Source organism: Carassius gibelio, chromosome B20 (assembly GCF_023724105.1).
Source record: "Carassius gibelio isolate Cgi1373 ecotype wild population from Czech Republic chromosome B20, carGib1.2-hapl.c, whole genome shotgun sequence".
In the NCBI taxonomy this organism is placed as follows: Eukaryota; Metazoa; Chordata; class Actinopteri; order Cypriniformes; family Cyprinidae; genus Carassius; species Carassius gibelio.
The window spans coordinates 24,037,369-24,054,085 of record NC_068415.1 but is presented as its reverse complement, the minus strand read 5'-3'; the positions used below and the strand labels follow the sequence as shown (position 1 = coordinate 24,054,085).

Genomic DNA, 16,717 nt, shown 5'->3' with positions numbered 1-16,717 from the left:
AGTGTTCAAGGTGAATGTATACCTTGACTCTAGGGGTCAAACAACTAAAAATCAAGTCAGGAATTTTGGTGTGATTCTGGAGACCGACCTTAGTTTCAGTAGTCATGTCAAAGCAGTAACTAAATCAGCATACTATCATTTAAAAAAAACATTGCAAGAATTAGATGTTTTGTTTCCAGTCAAGACTTGGAGAAACTTGTTCATGCCTTTATCACCAGCAGGGTGGACTATTGTAATGGGCTCCTCACTGGCCTTCCCAAAAAGACCATTAGACAGCTGCAGCTCATCCAGAACGCTGCTGCCAGGGATTCTGACTAGAACCAGAAAATCTGAGCATATCACACCAGTCTTCAGGTCCTTTCACTGGCTTCCAGTTACATTTAGGATTGATTTTAAAGTACTTTTACTCGTTTATAAGTCACTAAATGACCTAGGACCGAAATATATTGCAGATATGTTCACTGAGCACAGAGCACTCAGATCACTAGGATCAAGTCAGTTAGAAATACCAAGGGTTACCACAAAACAAGGGGCGTCCGCCTTTAGTTACTATGCTGCCCGCAGTTGGAATCAGCTTCCAGAAGAGATCAGATGTGCTAAAACACTAGTCAAATTTAAATCTAAACTAAAGATTTAAAATCTAAAAATGGATCTTTTTGGCTGTGCATTTATTGACTGAGCACTGTGCAGTAAAACACTGCAAGATTTATAGTGCAACTGATTGCACTATATTTTCACTGTTTAATTTAATTTAATTTTTTATGTAAAATCATTTTCTAACTGTTTTATAAATGTTTTAATCATTTTTTTTTTAAGTTTTAAAATTGTTTGTTTTCTTTTTGCTATTATTTTTCTTCATGATTATTTTACTTTCTTTTATGTAAAGCACTTTGAATTACCATTGTGTACGAAATGTGCTATATAAATAAACTTCCCTTGCTTTGCCTACTATGCCTCCGCGGTGTGCAATCCCAGGATGCCTGTTGTGAATCCTACGCTGCCTTTGAAGAAGAGTTCAAGCGAGTGTTTGGTCATCCAGTCAGTTGTCGGGAAGCTTCCAAGTGCCTGCTTACTCTCAATCAAGGCTCCCACACCACTGCAGATTTTGCCGTTGAGTTTCGGACTATCACGGCAAGAAGCGGATGGAACAATTAGGTGTTGATGGACTGCTTTCAGGTAGGGTTGTCCGAGCCCCTTAAAGATGAGTTAGCCAGTTGCGAACCAACTGCTGATCTCGAGTCCCTCATTGCGATGGCCATCTGCCGGAAAAATCGCCCAAGAGAACAGAGGATAGTGCTTTGATGGGGAAAATTAGAGCTCCTCATACTAATGATGTCCTAGCTGTTCCAGTTACTCTGTCCTGGGAGGGCCACCAACATCTGGTCCAGGCTATGATTGATTCCGGTGCTGGATCTATCTTTAGCTAAGGATCTTGGGATCTCTACCCACCTCCTTCATCATCTCCAGACAGTTATGGCATTTGATAGAAGACCTATAGAACTGGGCAGAGTAACAGAGGCAACTCAGTCCCTGCGACTCGCTTACCATCTTGTGCAGATCCGACAGGGGGATGAATGGAAGACGGCCTTCAACACCCCCACAGGCAACTATGAGTATCTGGTGATGCAGTTCGGGCTCACCAAAAGCCCCGCTGTTTTCCAAACACAGATAATACAGTCTTTATATCTTGACGATATCCTCATTTTCTCGGGGTCATTGGAGGAGCATGAGGGGCATATCAGCAGGGTCCTCCAGAGACTCCTTGACAATCATCTCTACGTGAAGCCTGAGAAGGATGAGTTTCATGTTACCAAGGCTCAGATTTTCAGGTTCATCATCACTCCTGGCTACGTGGAGATGGACCCTAAGCTGTCCTCAACTGGCCTATTTCCACCACAGTCAAGGAAGTTCAACATTTCATCAGCTTCACAAACTTCTATAGGAGGTTCATTATGAACTTCAGTTTTGTGGTGGCTCCCTTGAATGTGCTGACCAAGGGAGCAGGAATCAAGATTCACTGGGTTCCAGAGGCAGTGGGGCCTTCAAGGAGCTTAAACAATGCTTCACTTCCACTCCCATTCTCTAATATCTCCGACCCAGAAATACTTTTCGTGATGGAGGTGGACTCCTCGGAGGTGGGTGTAGGGGCCATTCTGTCACAATGGGGGGAGGATGGAAAACTACACCCTTGTGCCTTCATGTCTCGACGCCTGTTGGATGCCGAGCGCAACTACCACATTGGGGATCGAGAGATGCTCGTGGTGAAACTTGCCTTGGAGGAGTGGCGACACTGGCTTGAGGGGGCTCAGCACTCTTTCTAGGTTCTCATTGACAGCAAGAAACTGGAATATCTCCAGCAGGCCAAGCGGCTGAACCCTCGGCCTGTTTAATGGTCCTTGTTTTTTTTTTTATCAATTTCAGTTTCTCCTGTCTTACAGACCCAGCACCAAGAATGTCAATCCAGATGCTCTGCCCCAAGCCTACTCTCCTGAGACATAGGAGAAGCCTTTGGCATTGATTCTTCATAGGTCTAGAATTGTTGCACCCTTTCAGTGAGAACTGGAAAGGGTGGTGCAAGAGGCTCAAGCCCAAGAGCCAGATCCAGGAGATGGTCTCCTGGGATGCCTGTATGTTCCTCAATCTTGAAGTGGGGTCATGAGTCTCCCTTGACATGCTATCCAGGAAAAGCTTGCACTCTTGACTTCCTCCAGCTGCATTTTTTTTGCCTGTGCATCAAGGAGGATGAGAAGGTATATGTGGAGGCTTTCCCAGTGTGTAGCCAGGGAAAGTGATGGGGCCACGGTCAGCCTATCATCTGAGTTCCATCCAGATTCTAATTGGCCAGATGGAACAGATTAACCAGGATCTGGAGACCACTCTGCAGTGTATGGCAGTCAATAACCCCACCTCTTGGGCTACCTACATCATGTGGGCTGCATATGCCCATAACACCCTCCAGTCCTCGGCCACTGGACAATAACCCCTTTGAATGTCAGTTCTCCACCGGATGGCCCCTAATTTCTGAGCTGGTCAAAGAGTCTGGTTAGCCACCAAGAACCTGCCCCTCCGGGTCGAATCAAAGAAGCTTTCCCAGAAATACATTTGCACTTTTCGCATAGCAAGCAAAGTTAACCCTGTTTCCTATTTTTTGTTTCTTCTTTTGCATGGCTTGTGACAATAACAAGTTCATTTTAAAAGAAATAAAAACATTCATGCTAAATCTGAGTACAGCAGTTCTGGCTAGCATCAGCATCCCTTACGAAAAATAACCATGGTTTTAGTATAGTAAAACTGTAGTAACCCATGGTTTTTTGGTGTATTGACTGCCATTTGTAAAACCACAGATTTACTACAAATACCATGGTTAAACTATGGTTAATATAGCAAAACCATGGTTAATTTGTGGTTACCATGGTTTAACTACAGTAACCATGGTTTTTTGGTTTTATTTGTAGTAAAACCATGGTTAATTTTCGTAAGGGATAGCTACAAGAATAGATAAAGCACGGAGCCAATTTTTTTTTCTTGGTGCACTGAATGCCGAACTACAGAAGTACTACAGAAAATAAAATGAGAATGCACTGTAAATACATTTATCAACACAATGTTGCTATGTTATTGCAAAATTGTTGTCTGTTGAGTTGCACTGGGTAAAAAAAAACACTGTGTATCTAAAAAATATAAAAATTCATGGCTCAAATGCAGTGAAGGCAATAAATACACAGAGTTGCACAATAGGTAATAATTCAGCAAACAGAGATATTCCGGAGATTATGTTCTCTAAGCTCTGAAATGATTTAACCAAACATTGCTTATTTGCAGTTCCAAAAAAATGTGGTTCTAGTTAGATCAGTCGACATTGAGGTAAAAACTCACACTTGCCCACCGTAAACACAGAAACTGGGTGCTGAACGCAGGAGTTACTATGGAAATGGATGCTAGCTGTGTAGAACTTTAGTGAACAATAACAAAATAATCTGTACATGCTAGGGAAATACCTAAATGGTCTCATATGGTCTCCTGGGTTTGTTGTGGGTCACCCCACATATACGCACTGAAACCTGGTCTTGGAGTCCTGCTGTGGGTTTGATTAAATTTTGCCTGTGCTGCAAAGGTCAGGGTAAAGGACAATATAAGAACAGTCAGCATTTGTCTTCCTTTAAACAATTCACTGTCCATTAAATGGGAATTACATTATTTGGGTTGCATTTTATTTTACAGTATGTGCACTTAAAATGTACTCTCCTTTTTTTTCCAGAAAAAGAGAATGTTGCCGCATTGTGGCTGCTGCTTCTTCATCCAGTTTTTTGTTTTGATTGGTTGTTTGTTTTAAAAACAATTGTATATTTGACTATTTTACACATTGTTTTGCATCACTGTGTATGACTTTGGCCACCTTGTGAATTTGGATTTTACTGTGTACAAGTACTTTGATTTATGGTTTGCCATCATTCACAACTACTGCGTTGGAGCCCTCAGTTCCTGTGAGTCTGACCGGAGCTTGAACTTGCTTCATGTTTTGGATTGTGTACTCCATCTATGGTGATGAGTGTTGACATACTTGGTTATTACTACATGTAACATGCTGGATCTATAGCTTCTGTCAAGCACATCTGCTTGGTAACCATTTTCATCTTCATTTCTACTATGACTGGAATTTGTAGTGAGTGGATCCTTCAGAACTTGGATCCTGACATGATAAGGTACTCTCCTTCTGAACTCCTCTCATTGAAACATGAACTGCCTCCAGAAATTTGTGTTCAAAGTACTTTACGGTCGATTCAACTCCTGGGTTGACCAAAGTATTGTCACAGAGGGTCGTGGCGGAGCTTTTATACAACTGGCATTGGAGTTAAGCTCGAATTGATTCTTTTAACTTCACACATTTTAATGCTTGTTCACTGAACAATAATACTGTACTTATTTAAGATATCATCTTGGACAAAAAAGTTGATTTATTCTGTATTTGTGGAACTTGGCATTAGCAAAATGACTTTCTAAATCTTAATTTGACAACTCCATCTGATTATATGTACATCGAAAGACCACAGCTAACCAGGAAATGAGGAGGCCTTGCTGTTATCTATAGATCTTGCCACTACTAGTTTAACATCGTTTGAGGGTATTGCTTTTAGAGTTAAATGTGCCTCCTCTGTTCTTATTGTTTATCATCCACCAAAATTAAGTCCTCTGTTTATTGAAGATGATGAGTATTCTTTATACTTATGGGAGAAATAGTTTCAGATAGTCGGGCCGCTTGAGCTAAGGGTTCCAAGGATAAGGCAAATAACAGACGAGAAAGTGGGCAAACCCTGACAAGTACCTCTATGTATAAAGAATGGGTTAGAGCAGACAGAACCTGTGAGAACAGAGACTGCTGGATTGGCGTACAGAACTTTTATCATGTTTATGAAACTTGATCCTAGACCCAGATCCTGTAGAACTGCCCATATATACAGTACAGACCAAAAGTTTGGACACACCGTCTCATTCAACGATTTTTCTTTATATTTCATGACTATGAAAATTGTAGATTCACACGAAGGCATCAAAACTATGAATTAACACATGGAATTATATACATAACAAAAATGTGTGAAACAACTGAAAATATGTCATATTTTAGGTTCTTCAAAGTGGCCACCTTTTGGTTTGATTACTGCTTTGCACACTCTTGGCATTCTCTTGATGAGCTTCAAGAGGTAGTCACTTGAAATGGTCTTCCAACAGTCTTGAAGGAGTTCCCAGAGATGCTTAGCACTCTGCTCACCCCAAACCATCTCGACTGGGTTCAGGTCCAGTTACTGTGGAGGCCAGGTCTTCTGGTGCAGCACCCCATCACTCTCCTTCTTGGTCAAATATCCCTTACACAGCCTGGAGGTGTGTTTGGGGTCATTGTCCTGTTGAAAAATAAATGATGGTCCAACTAAACGCAAACCGGGTGGAATAGCATGCCGCCGCAAGATACTGTGGAAGTCATGCTGGTTTAGTATGCCTTTTTGAATAAATTCTCAACAGTGTCACCAGCAAAGCACCCCCACACCATCACACCTCCTTCTCCATGCTTCACGGTGGGAACCAGGCATGTACCGCACAAAGACACGGTGGTTGGAACCAAAGATCTCAAATTTGGACTTATCAGACCAAAGCACAGATTTCACTGGTCTAATGTCCATTTCTTGTGTAATTTAGCCCAAACAAGTCTCTTCTGCTTGTTGCCTTTCTTTAGCAGTGGTTTCCTAGCAGATATTCTACCATGAAGGCCTGATTCACACAGTCTCCTCTTAACAGTTGTTCTAGAGATGTGTCTGCTGCTAGAACTCTGTGTGCCATTGACCTGGTCTCTAATCTGAGCTGCTGTTAACCTGCAATTTCTGAGGCTGGTAACTCGAATGAACTTATCCTCCGCAGCAGAGGTGACTCTTGGGCTTCATTTCCTGGGGCGGTCCGCATGTGAGCCAGTTTCTTTGAAGCGCTTGATTGTTTTTGTGACTGGACTTGGGGACACTATCAAAGTTTTCCCAATTTTTTGGACTAACTGACCTTCTTTTCTTAAAGTAATGATGGCCACTCGTTTTCCTGTACTTAGCTGCTTTTTTCTTCCCATAATACAAATTCTAATAGTCTATTCAGTAGAACTATCAGCTGTGTATCCACCTGACGTCTGCACAACACAACTGATGGTCCCAACCCCATTTATAAGTCAAGAAATCACACTTATTAAACCTGACAGGGCACACATGTGAAGTCAAAACCATTTCAGGTGACTACCTCTTGAAGCTCATCAAGAGAATGCCAAGAGTGTGCAAAGCAGTAATCAAAGCAAAAGGTGGCTACTTTGAAGAACCTACAATATGACATATTTTCAGTTGTTTCACACTTTTTTGTTATGTGTGTTAATTCATAGTTTTGATGCCTTCAGTGTGACTCACCAATTTTCATAGTCATGAAAATAAAGAAAACTCAAAAGGTGTGTCCAAACTTTTGGTCTGTACTGTAGTTCCATTCTAGCTGGTCGAAAGCTTTCATTGCATCTAGAGGTAATACTGAACAAGGGGAGGATGAACTATTAGTTGAATTAATAATATGATATAACCTGCGTAAGTTATCTGAAGCGGAGCGAGGTTTAATGAACCATGTTTGGTCACGGTGAACTAGCCTGTTCATATATTTCTCTAGACGACGAGATAGTACCTTAGCATATAATTTAACATCAGTCCGTATCAAAGAGAGTGGCCGGTAACTAGAACATGAAGTCAGATCCTTATCTTTTTTGACAAGAGAGAAATCACAGCTATAGTAATAGATGGGTGAATTCTACAGGAATACCATCTAAACCTGGGGTTTTCCCCTTGTTCATAGATCGAACTGCTGACTCCAGCTCTTGAAGGATAACCGGTTCAGCCAGGGAATCAGAGTCCAAATCTGACAGCCTAGTAAATCAAGGTTGGACAGAAAAGATGCAAAAGAGTCAGGGTCACCAACAGCAGAAGATGTATAGAGGTTAGAGTAAAAAGAATGAAAATAAATATTAATGTCTTTTGGATCTGTCACAATAAGCCCGGATTGGGATTTCACTGCTGAAATATTAGCTAACTTTTCACTGTTGCGTATTCTTAAAGCTAAAAGGTGGCTTGGTCTACTTCCTTGAAAATAATAATTCTGCCTGCATCTTTGAATCAGGAATTCTGCTATTGATCTCAGTAATGAATTAAGCTCGGATCTAACCGCCATGATTTTGCTGAGTGTATTGTCTGAGAAACAACGCTGATTGTCTCTAGTCAGATTCTGGAGCTGTGATTACAATTCTTTTGTGATTCCAAATCTTTTTATGTCCATTTTTCTGAAGAAAAGAGGCATATGAAATTGAGTTATTCCATATAAATCCTTTAACAGCGTTACAAAGTGTTCGCGGATCATCCACTGAGGCTTGGTTAATTTCAATAAACTCAGCAAAATTATTCCTGAATTGACTACAAAAGTTTTCATCTAACAGCTTAGGGTTAAATCGCCATCTAGTCACACGAGACGGTCAAGGGATCAAAGATAATCTGCACAAATTTCCATCATGATCAGACAAAGATAAGGAACAGATATCGGCATCACAAACAGCTGAATAGAAAGAAGTAGAAATGAAAACATGGTCAATTCGCGAATAGGATTTATGAGTAGCAGAAAAGAAAGTGAAAGACTTAGCAGAAGGATTTAGTAAACGCCAACTATCCACCAATGATGACAAGGTTATAAATTGCCTAAGTTTGTCAGAAAAAAAGGCTTGAGAATGTGATTCCTTTGGTCCAGATCTATCTAGGATATGGGACATTACAGAATTCGTGTCTGCACCTAATACAATTTCCAAATCTGAACATTTTAAAAGATAGGAAGATAAAATAGAGAAAAAAGTAGGTTCATGAGTACAAGGGGCATAAACTGAAATAAATACAATATTCCTTTTCTCCACTATTGTTTTTATATGTGTTATTCTACCGTCCGTATCACAACCTTTATCCAAAATAGTAATATTTAAAGTCCTCCGCACCAATATTAGAACACCCTTGGTTTTACCATCCGAAGATGAATGAGATACCACTTCATAAAACGTATTATTACACCTGTGTACATCCTCCTCTTTCAAATGGGATTCTTGAACTAACATTATATCAATCTTTCTCCTTCGCAAAAAATCCAGAAAACATGTACGGGGCCATTTAGGCCATTAATATTACAACTTAGAATATTAAGGTCAGTCATAGGTATCAAACAGCATTACTGCATAATAAGACAAAATACAAATTTGAAAACAAAACTAGTTGAGTCTACCATCAAACCACCCTCCACCCCCACCCTTCCCGTCAGTTTTCAAAAATATTTTAACACATTTCCATGAACTATGGCAGACCAAACCAAGAAAAAACCTTGATCTGCCAGGACCCCTTAATATGATCCGTGGCGTCAACAAAAACCTGCACATTACAGAAGAACCAACATTGGCCCCAAATGCACACTTTGACTAGGTAGTATCTCTGTTGAAAATAAATAAATAAATAAATAAATAAATAAATAAATAAAAAATAAAATTAAAATTAAAATTAAAATTAAAATTAAATTAATTAATTAAAACAAGAGAGAAGGAATACAACTAGACCATAAATATTATACCACCATAATCAGTAAGCGATACTGTATGCTCAATGAAACTATATAGTAACTATAAGTTCAGAAGTAAATATTAGAGTAAACAGTGAAAGACACAGTCGCCTGAGAGCATCTCTTCTCCGATTAGATAATAAGCTCCCAGCTGAAGTTCAGTGAGAGTTGATGGATGAATGGGATCTAAAAACACTCTTGATTCTTCTGGAGAGTATAACAATTTAGAATAACCCTGATTGAGAATGACCTTCAGCGTTGCAGGATAGAGAAGAAAATTCTGGATGCCTGCCTCTCTCATTTCCTTTCTTACTGGCGCAAATGCACTTCTTCTTTTTGTGGTGGCCGGCGAAAAATCTGGAAAGAAAGACAGCGTTGCTCCATCGGATATCTTCACCGGGGCGTGAAGTCTGGCGGCCCGCAAAATGAGCTCCCTGTCCGTGTACCGCAACAATTTAAAGATGAAAACCCATGGTTTAGCGCGATCTGAGGAGGGCCTGGTGTACACGCGATGCGCTCGTTCCACTTCAATCTCTTTGCCTGCCAGAGATGGGAGCCATGCCGGTAGGGATCTTTTCAAAAAGCCCATAGGGTCGTCCTTTTCGGACCCTTCAGACAATCCAACCAGACGCAGATTGCAGCACCTATTGCGATCCTGTAAATCAACAATCTGTTGCTCGAGCACTGCTACTCGCCTATTGTGATCTGCAAAAACTTTCTTTTGTTATCTCATCTCCCCTGTAAGACGATCCATTTCGGAGCATAGCGATTGAAGAAATGACATGTCAGAAGCAAACTGGTTCCGCATCGTGGTCAACTCAGATCTTAAAATGTCTTCAAAGTGTGCAACAGTATTCACCATCTCATCCACTTTGTCATCCGTGGTTTCTGATTTCCAGACATTAGGAATAGTGTTGTTAATGAAATAAGCTTTGAATCCTTCTTTGGACCTGGCCCTCCATCCCTCCCCCTGATCCTCCGCCGGTCCACCACCCACCTGGACTCCTTGTTTTGTGTTACACTTCTCTTTTCTCCCCATTTTATCTGGTTGTCTTGTCTCTGTCTCCCCATTTTACCTGGTTGTCTTGTCTCTATTTCAGCATTTTACCTGGTTGTTTTGTCTCTGTTTCCCTATTCTACCCGGTTCTCCTGTCTCTGTGTATCATGTTTTCTGGCCCTCCATCCCTCCCCCTAGTCCTCCGCCGCTCCACCTCCCTCCTAGTTTCTTTATCTGTTGGTTTTCCCTTGGTTTCAGGTGGAGCATCTGGCAGCTGCTCCGTGCAGTAGAGGGTAATGTCACGCTGTCAGTCTCTGTTTTCCTGGGTGTCCACTAGTGAGCTCACTTCTCCTTAGACACTTCACCATAGGCACTATAATTCCTCTAGTCTGGTCCTGTCTTCACAGTAATTGCACTCCAATTAATTGCACCAGGTGCAAGCAATCTACTGTCATTAGTCTCCATATAAATACCTGTCTTTCCCTGTTGTTTGAATGGAGTCCTTACCATTTGTGTTACCAATGTTCTCGTCTCCCGAGACTTACCCTTTCTATCTCGTCCTCAGAGTTCCCGTTTCGTTCCTTCCGGTTCCCTCTTTTGTTTTGTTTGTCTCCTTGGACTGTTTGTTTTGGATTACCCTTTTTGTTAATAAAACGTAATTGGATCTCTCCCTCTCCTTGTGTTTCTCTGGTACACGAACGTCACAGTGTCCACCTTTGTGTGTGGGTCCATGCACATGTTGAATCAGGTGAAACGTGTTTAGAACCGTTATCATTTATTTTGTAGTTTTGTTTTCTGCATTAACTATGTGAATATTACATTATATCAATAAAGATTTAAGTTGTCAATGAAATTCACTCCTTTTATATGACAAGATCTTTGTAGCCATTTGTTCAGCCCAAGCAACCATGAAAACATATTTGCTTGCTGGGAATGGTCCACTGATGAACGACTTAACTTTGAGTCCTCGAAGTGTTTCAAAGAGTTCAATGAAGTCCTTCTTAAGGAGTTCTGACTGCTCTTTCCGAATATCATTCTTCCCCACATGGATGATGATTTGATTTGCAGTCTTGTGCTTCATCAGAATGTTCTGAAGTTCCTTGTTCACATAAGAGACCACTGCTTGAGGAAGGCAGCATGTTTTTGTTACCTGCTAATAATGTTTCTGATAATAGAGTCACCCACTATCAGAGTCCTTGGCTCGGCTGCGCTCTGAGCTAAATGCTGCTGTTTGCTCATCCTTGAGCACCTGTTAGTAGCAATGCTAGCTGCTGGCTGATCCGATCCATGTTAAATCCTATTTGGGGATTCCTTCCTCACATTCATTAATGCTTCAAATCTGTTCTCAAGATGCATAGGGGGAGTTAGAATACAGGTATTTACAAGCCTTGTCATAGTTGAATCTGGGGTAGAGGAAGCTACTGCAGCTATATGAGAAACTCGTGACAATCTGATATCTCGTGTTCCTTTGGGTCTCGCTCCATGTTTGTGCCATCAATCAGTGTGGCGATCAGTTTCAGCTTGTTCCTCTACACTTGGTATAAACTGTTGAGATTCAGAAGATTCATGGCGTATGCTGGGAAGAGTTTAGTCCCAGCATACACCAATTCCTCCATTTTCTGTGAGAAGCACAGAAGTGGAGATGATAGAGAGAGGGATAATGTATCCGGTGAGCGGGGCTGTGTCTCTGGTGTTCCCAGTGACTGTGATATGTTTTCGTGTCTTCCCTGGCTGTTTTCCAGAAAGGTGTCCTTGGGTGCTGAGTCTTGTAGCTGTTTCGATACATCACAGTCTGTCTGTGAGGAGCTCTGTGGGCAGGGCTCAGCCGGGAGAGTGTCCATCAGCAATGCTTGTTTTGGCTGCATGGTGTTGTCAGTGTCCTTGTGGAGTAGCTGTGTGACCTCGGCATCCTGGCTAAATCTGCCCATTGGCCTCCAACCATCATGGCTTCCTAACAATCCCCATATCTGCTGATTGGCTTCATCACTCTCCTCTCCATCAGTAAGCTGGTGTGTGGTGGGCGTTCTGGCACAATATGGCTGCCGTCGCATCATCCAGGTGGATGCTGCACACTAGTGGTGGATGAGGAGATACCCCCTGAATATGTAAAGCACTTTGAGTGCCTAGAAAAAGCGCTATATAAATATAATTTATTATTATTATTATTATTATTATTATTATTATTAATATTATTATTATGTGTCAACCACATAATGACTCGGACCTGGTGTGTGTCTGCTGAATGAATTGACACAATCTGCTGAAGGATGGTGGAGGGAAAAGTAAACATTTAATCCTTAAGCACTTGAGCACCACGTTTGTTTGGATGGAGGCTATCCGGTTTAAACAATTGTCTATGGCCCCAGAAATGATTGAAGTTTTCAACAAAATTCACTCCTTTTATATTACAAGATCTTTGTAGCCATGTGTTCAGCCCAAGCAACTGTGAAAACATATTTGTTCCCCTTGCTGGGAGTGGTCCATTAATGAATGACTGAACTTTGAGTATTTGAAGTTTTTTTAGAGTCCTCCTTAAGGAGTTCTGACTGCTCTTTCCAAATATCATTTTTCCCCATATGGATGATTATTAGATTAGAAGTCAAATCTGTTCTCGGGATGTATAGGGGGTCTGTTATTTGAGCACTGTGCTGCTGAAGTAAAAATCTTAGAAAAATCTGAGAAAAGAACGTCAGAATGGTAGTGAAGCCGTAAGTCAGAAAAAAAGCTAATCACAATTAAGCTATTGTTTAGAGTTTTGATGTAATTTATTTTGCTGTTTTATGTTGTATCTTTGTATTTTAATTGGGAGTGAGATGTTATAAATAAAATGTATTATTATTGTAACAGAAATGAGTCGAACCAGACAAATTAAAGAGTCTATCAAAGCTGTGTGCATTTGAAACACGAGAGCCGAATTCCTCAGGAAGTCATAAATCAGTTCTAGTGCCACAAGAACCAAGCAAGATGACCAACCAACTTGTTCACACAACAGCTTCAACATTAACACCACTAGAACAATTATTTACAATTTCAATTCAAAGAAGAGAAATTTGGTGCCAAATGTGTTGTTCGTAATTGAAATGCAACGCTGGACATCACATGTAAACCCAGGAGATCAAGTTAAATACTTCCATTGACTTCCCCCACCCAGCAGAACCAGACTGAAATTCCTAAAGGGGGGAAGGGCTTTAAACCTCTGTCTTCACAGAACATCCCTTTGTCAGAGAATGGCAAAGAAACTTCTTTTGTACAGATATATGGACCAGAATGAACTCAAAAAGACTTATAAATGAATAGAAATGTGTGTAACCCACACATTTGACTACCATGTTATAATCACTTATTGTGTATGTTTTTTTTTATAACTATGGCATAGCTTAACGATTTGTAATTGTGTTTGGTATGTCTGTGATCCAATCTGCTTGCTTGAATTAGTTCTGACAATAATTTATTTGTCCCATGTATCGTATTCGTGTTATAGGAATCATGTCCAAAATTAAACCCTGCCAGAGCAGGAAAATTTGGACCACATGCTTGGTAAGATAAACAAATGATTTATGATACCCCCGAGCCAAGACAATATCTGATTGGTCAAGACAACATTTGAGGTGTGGCCAACAGGCCACTTTAAATACTTTGGACACGATGAAATCTAGCTTTTAGTCGGCTTTTAGTCGGCTTTTAGTCTGTTTTTTGTCTCCAGCTATGCTGCTATTAGCCACGTCTGTTTCTAGTCTCTAGCTATGCTTCTGCTAGCTTGTAGCTTCTAGCCATGCTGAGTAGTCATCACTGTTCTTTGAGCGCGGTTCCAGCGTGCCTGCCTGCTGCTACTTAGCCACGATGAGAAGGAACACAACCTTGTCTCGTCAAACTTTATTTCTTTTCTTTTCCGTTTGAGAGTTTCGTGTTCTGAGTTAAGTTTTGTAACGTCGACCTCGTCTGTGCGTTTCAACTCCAACCAGCCACACAACTCCAGCTTCAGCCAACGCCCAAGCATGGTCTCCCCAAGACGTCACTTCAGCGACTGAACTTCCAGCCAATCAACGACCTCGGGATAGCCCTTTCACCTGGACTCTTTCACGGGAGACGCAAGTAACTTTATCTCCAGACTGTGACCTTTGCTGGTGTATCTAATATAATTTTAACCTCACTGAGGAACTCAATGCAAGGGTTAATTACGTGATTGATGGTTGTTCATGTCTATGCAATTTAACGTTTTGCTGTAAACTTGGGATTCCATATTTCCATTCTCTTAAACTCATCTTTCCCTAACTTTCGACCTTCCTGCAACTTGTGTGAATGTGTGTGTGCGTGCGTTTATGTGTTAGATTAGTTTATATGTCTTAGATTTATCTAATAAAGCCTTATTCATATTGAAAAGAGAAGTATCTTGTGTTTTGTGCTTACAAGTTAATGTCTTAAACTGCCAATCTTGTTACTCTGCTAATTGATAGTGTTTTCACTATAGTTTGGATATTAGTATCCAGCGCAGATTTGATTTTAAACGGCTCGTTCAGTGAATCGCAGTGATCAGCCGTGAAACAGTGATTCTGTTCAAATTCCCTTTAAATTATTAAATGATTCCCTTTGAGCTAAATTGACCTGTTTCCCTTATATTATTATTATTATTATTATTATTATTATTATTATTATTATTATTATTATTATTATTATTATTGTTAGTGAAAACACTTTTCTCCTTAAAGAAAAGTTCCACCATAATGACACAAGCAATGTAAGTGAAGGCCAGTGAGGGAGTGTAGAGATGGACAATTGCACTCAGGCTCAAAAACAATGCAACCGTATTGGTGAGTATGGTAAATGCTAGATTGCTGTTATGTGCTGTGTGCTGTGATTTATCTTCCACCCAAATACAGTAAATACTTTACTGATGACTTTTCAGAATTTTTGGCTGGAATTATGCCAAAGATTCGGTTTTAATTAATAGTTGGATATGCCAGAACTTTCTTCAGTTAAATAAGGAAAAAACTGAAGTCATTGCATTTGGAAATGCATACATTGACTCTAGGGGTCAAACAACTAAAAATCAAGTCAGGAATCTTGGTATGATTCTGGAGACAGACCTTAGTTTCAGTAGTCATGTCAAAGCAGTAACTAAATCAGCATACTATCATTTAAAAAACATTGCAAGAATTAGATGTTTTGTTTCCAGTCAAGACTTGGAGAAACTAGTTCATGCCTTTATCACCAGCGGGGTGGACTATTGTAATGGGCTCCTCACCGGCCTTCCCAAAAAGACCATTAGACAGCTGCAGCTCATCCAGAACACTGCTGCCAGGATTCTGACTAGAACCAGAAAATCGGATCATACCACACCAGTCCTCAGGTTCTTACACTGGCTTCCAGTTACATTTAGGATTGATTTTAAAGTACTTTTACTCATATATAAGTCACTAAATGACCTAGGACCGAAATTTATTGCAGATATGTACACTGAATACAAACCTAACAGAGCACTCAGATCACAAGGATCGAGTCAGTTAGAAATACCAAGGGTTCACACAAAACAAGAGGAGTCCGCCTTTAGTTACTATTAGAGTTGTTCCGATACCGATACTACTATCGGAAATATCACCGATATCACAACAAATTCTGGCACTGGCATCGGTGAGTACATGAACCCATAAACCAACCTGATACCATTTTCTTAAACAAGACCTAATTATGACCGCTAGCTTTGTCTAACTGCTGCACATTTCTTCTTCGCTGCTCAGAATGTATTGCAAACGCTTAGAAAAACTGCTACATCGTTAGAAGAATGGCATCTACGCTAATATTAGTCTGTTTCTCTCTTATTCTGAGGTCACCGTAGCCACCAGATCCAGTCTGTGTCCAGATCAGAGGGTCACTGCAGTCACCCGGATCCAGTACGTATCCAGACCAGATGGTGGATCAGCACCTAGAAAGGACCTCTACATCCCTGAAAGACAGCGGAGACCAGGACAACTAGAGCCCCAGATAGAGATCCCCTTTAAAGACCTTGTCTCAGAGGACCACCAGGACAAGACCACAGGAAACAGATGATTCTTCTGCACAATCTGACTTTGCTGCAGCCTGGAATTGAACTACTGGTTTCGTCTGGTCAGAGGAGAACTGGCCCCCCAACTGAGCCTGGTTTCTCCCAAGGTTTTTTTCTCCATTCTGTCAACAATGGAGTTTCGGTTCCTTGCCGCTGCCGCCTTTGGCTTGCTTAGTTGGGGTCACTTCATCTACAGCGATATCATTGACTTAATTGCAAATAAATGCACAGACACTATTTAACTGAACAGAGATTACATCACTGAATTCAATGATGAACTGCCTTTAACTATCATTTTGGATTATTGACACACTGTTTTCCTAATGAATGTTGTTCAGTTGCTTTGACGCAATGTATTTTGTTTAAAGCGCTATATAAATAAAGGTGACTTGACTTGATCAAAGTTGGGTTGGGAGCTGGGTCTATACTAAGCAAGCTATGATGACTTTCACCTTGATATTTTATAAAAAGAACTAGCTGAGGCCAGCCTAAAAAGATGCTCAGGACAGTTGACAGGCCACTGCTGCGCATCG

General features: G+C 40.7%; 1 protein-coding gene and 1 pseudogene across 2 annotated transcripts in view; one reads left to right on the top strand and one right to left on the bottom strand.

Annotated features, from left to right (window-relative positions):
* Positions 1 to 16,317, top strand: part of LOC127983832 (uncharacterized) — a 329,002-nt pseudogene extending 312,685 nt beyond the window's left edge.
* scara5 (scavenger receptor class A, member 5 (putative)) overlaps positions 1 to 16,717 on the bottom strand; it is a 178,562-nt gene that overhangs the window by 74,416 nt on the left and 87,429 nt on the right. The gene's annotated exons all lie outside the window — the stretch shown is intronic.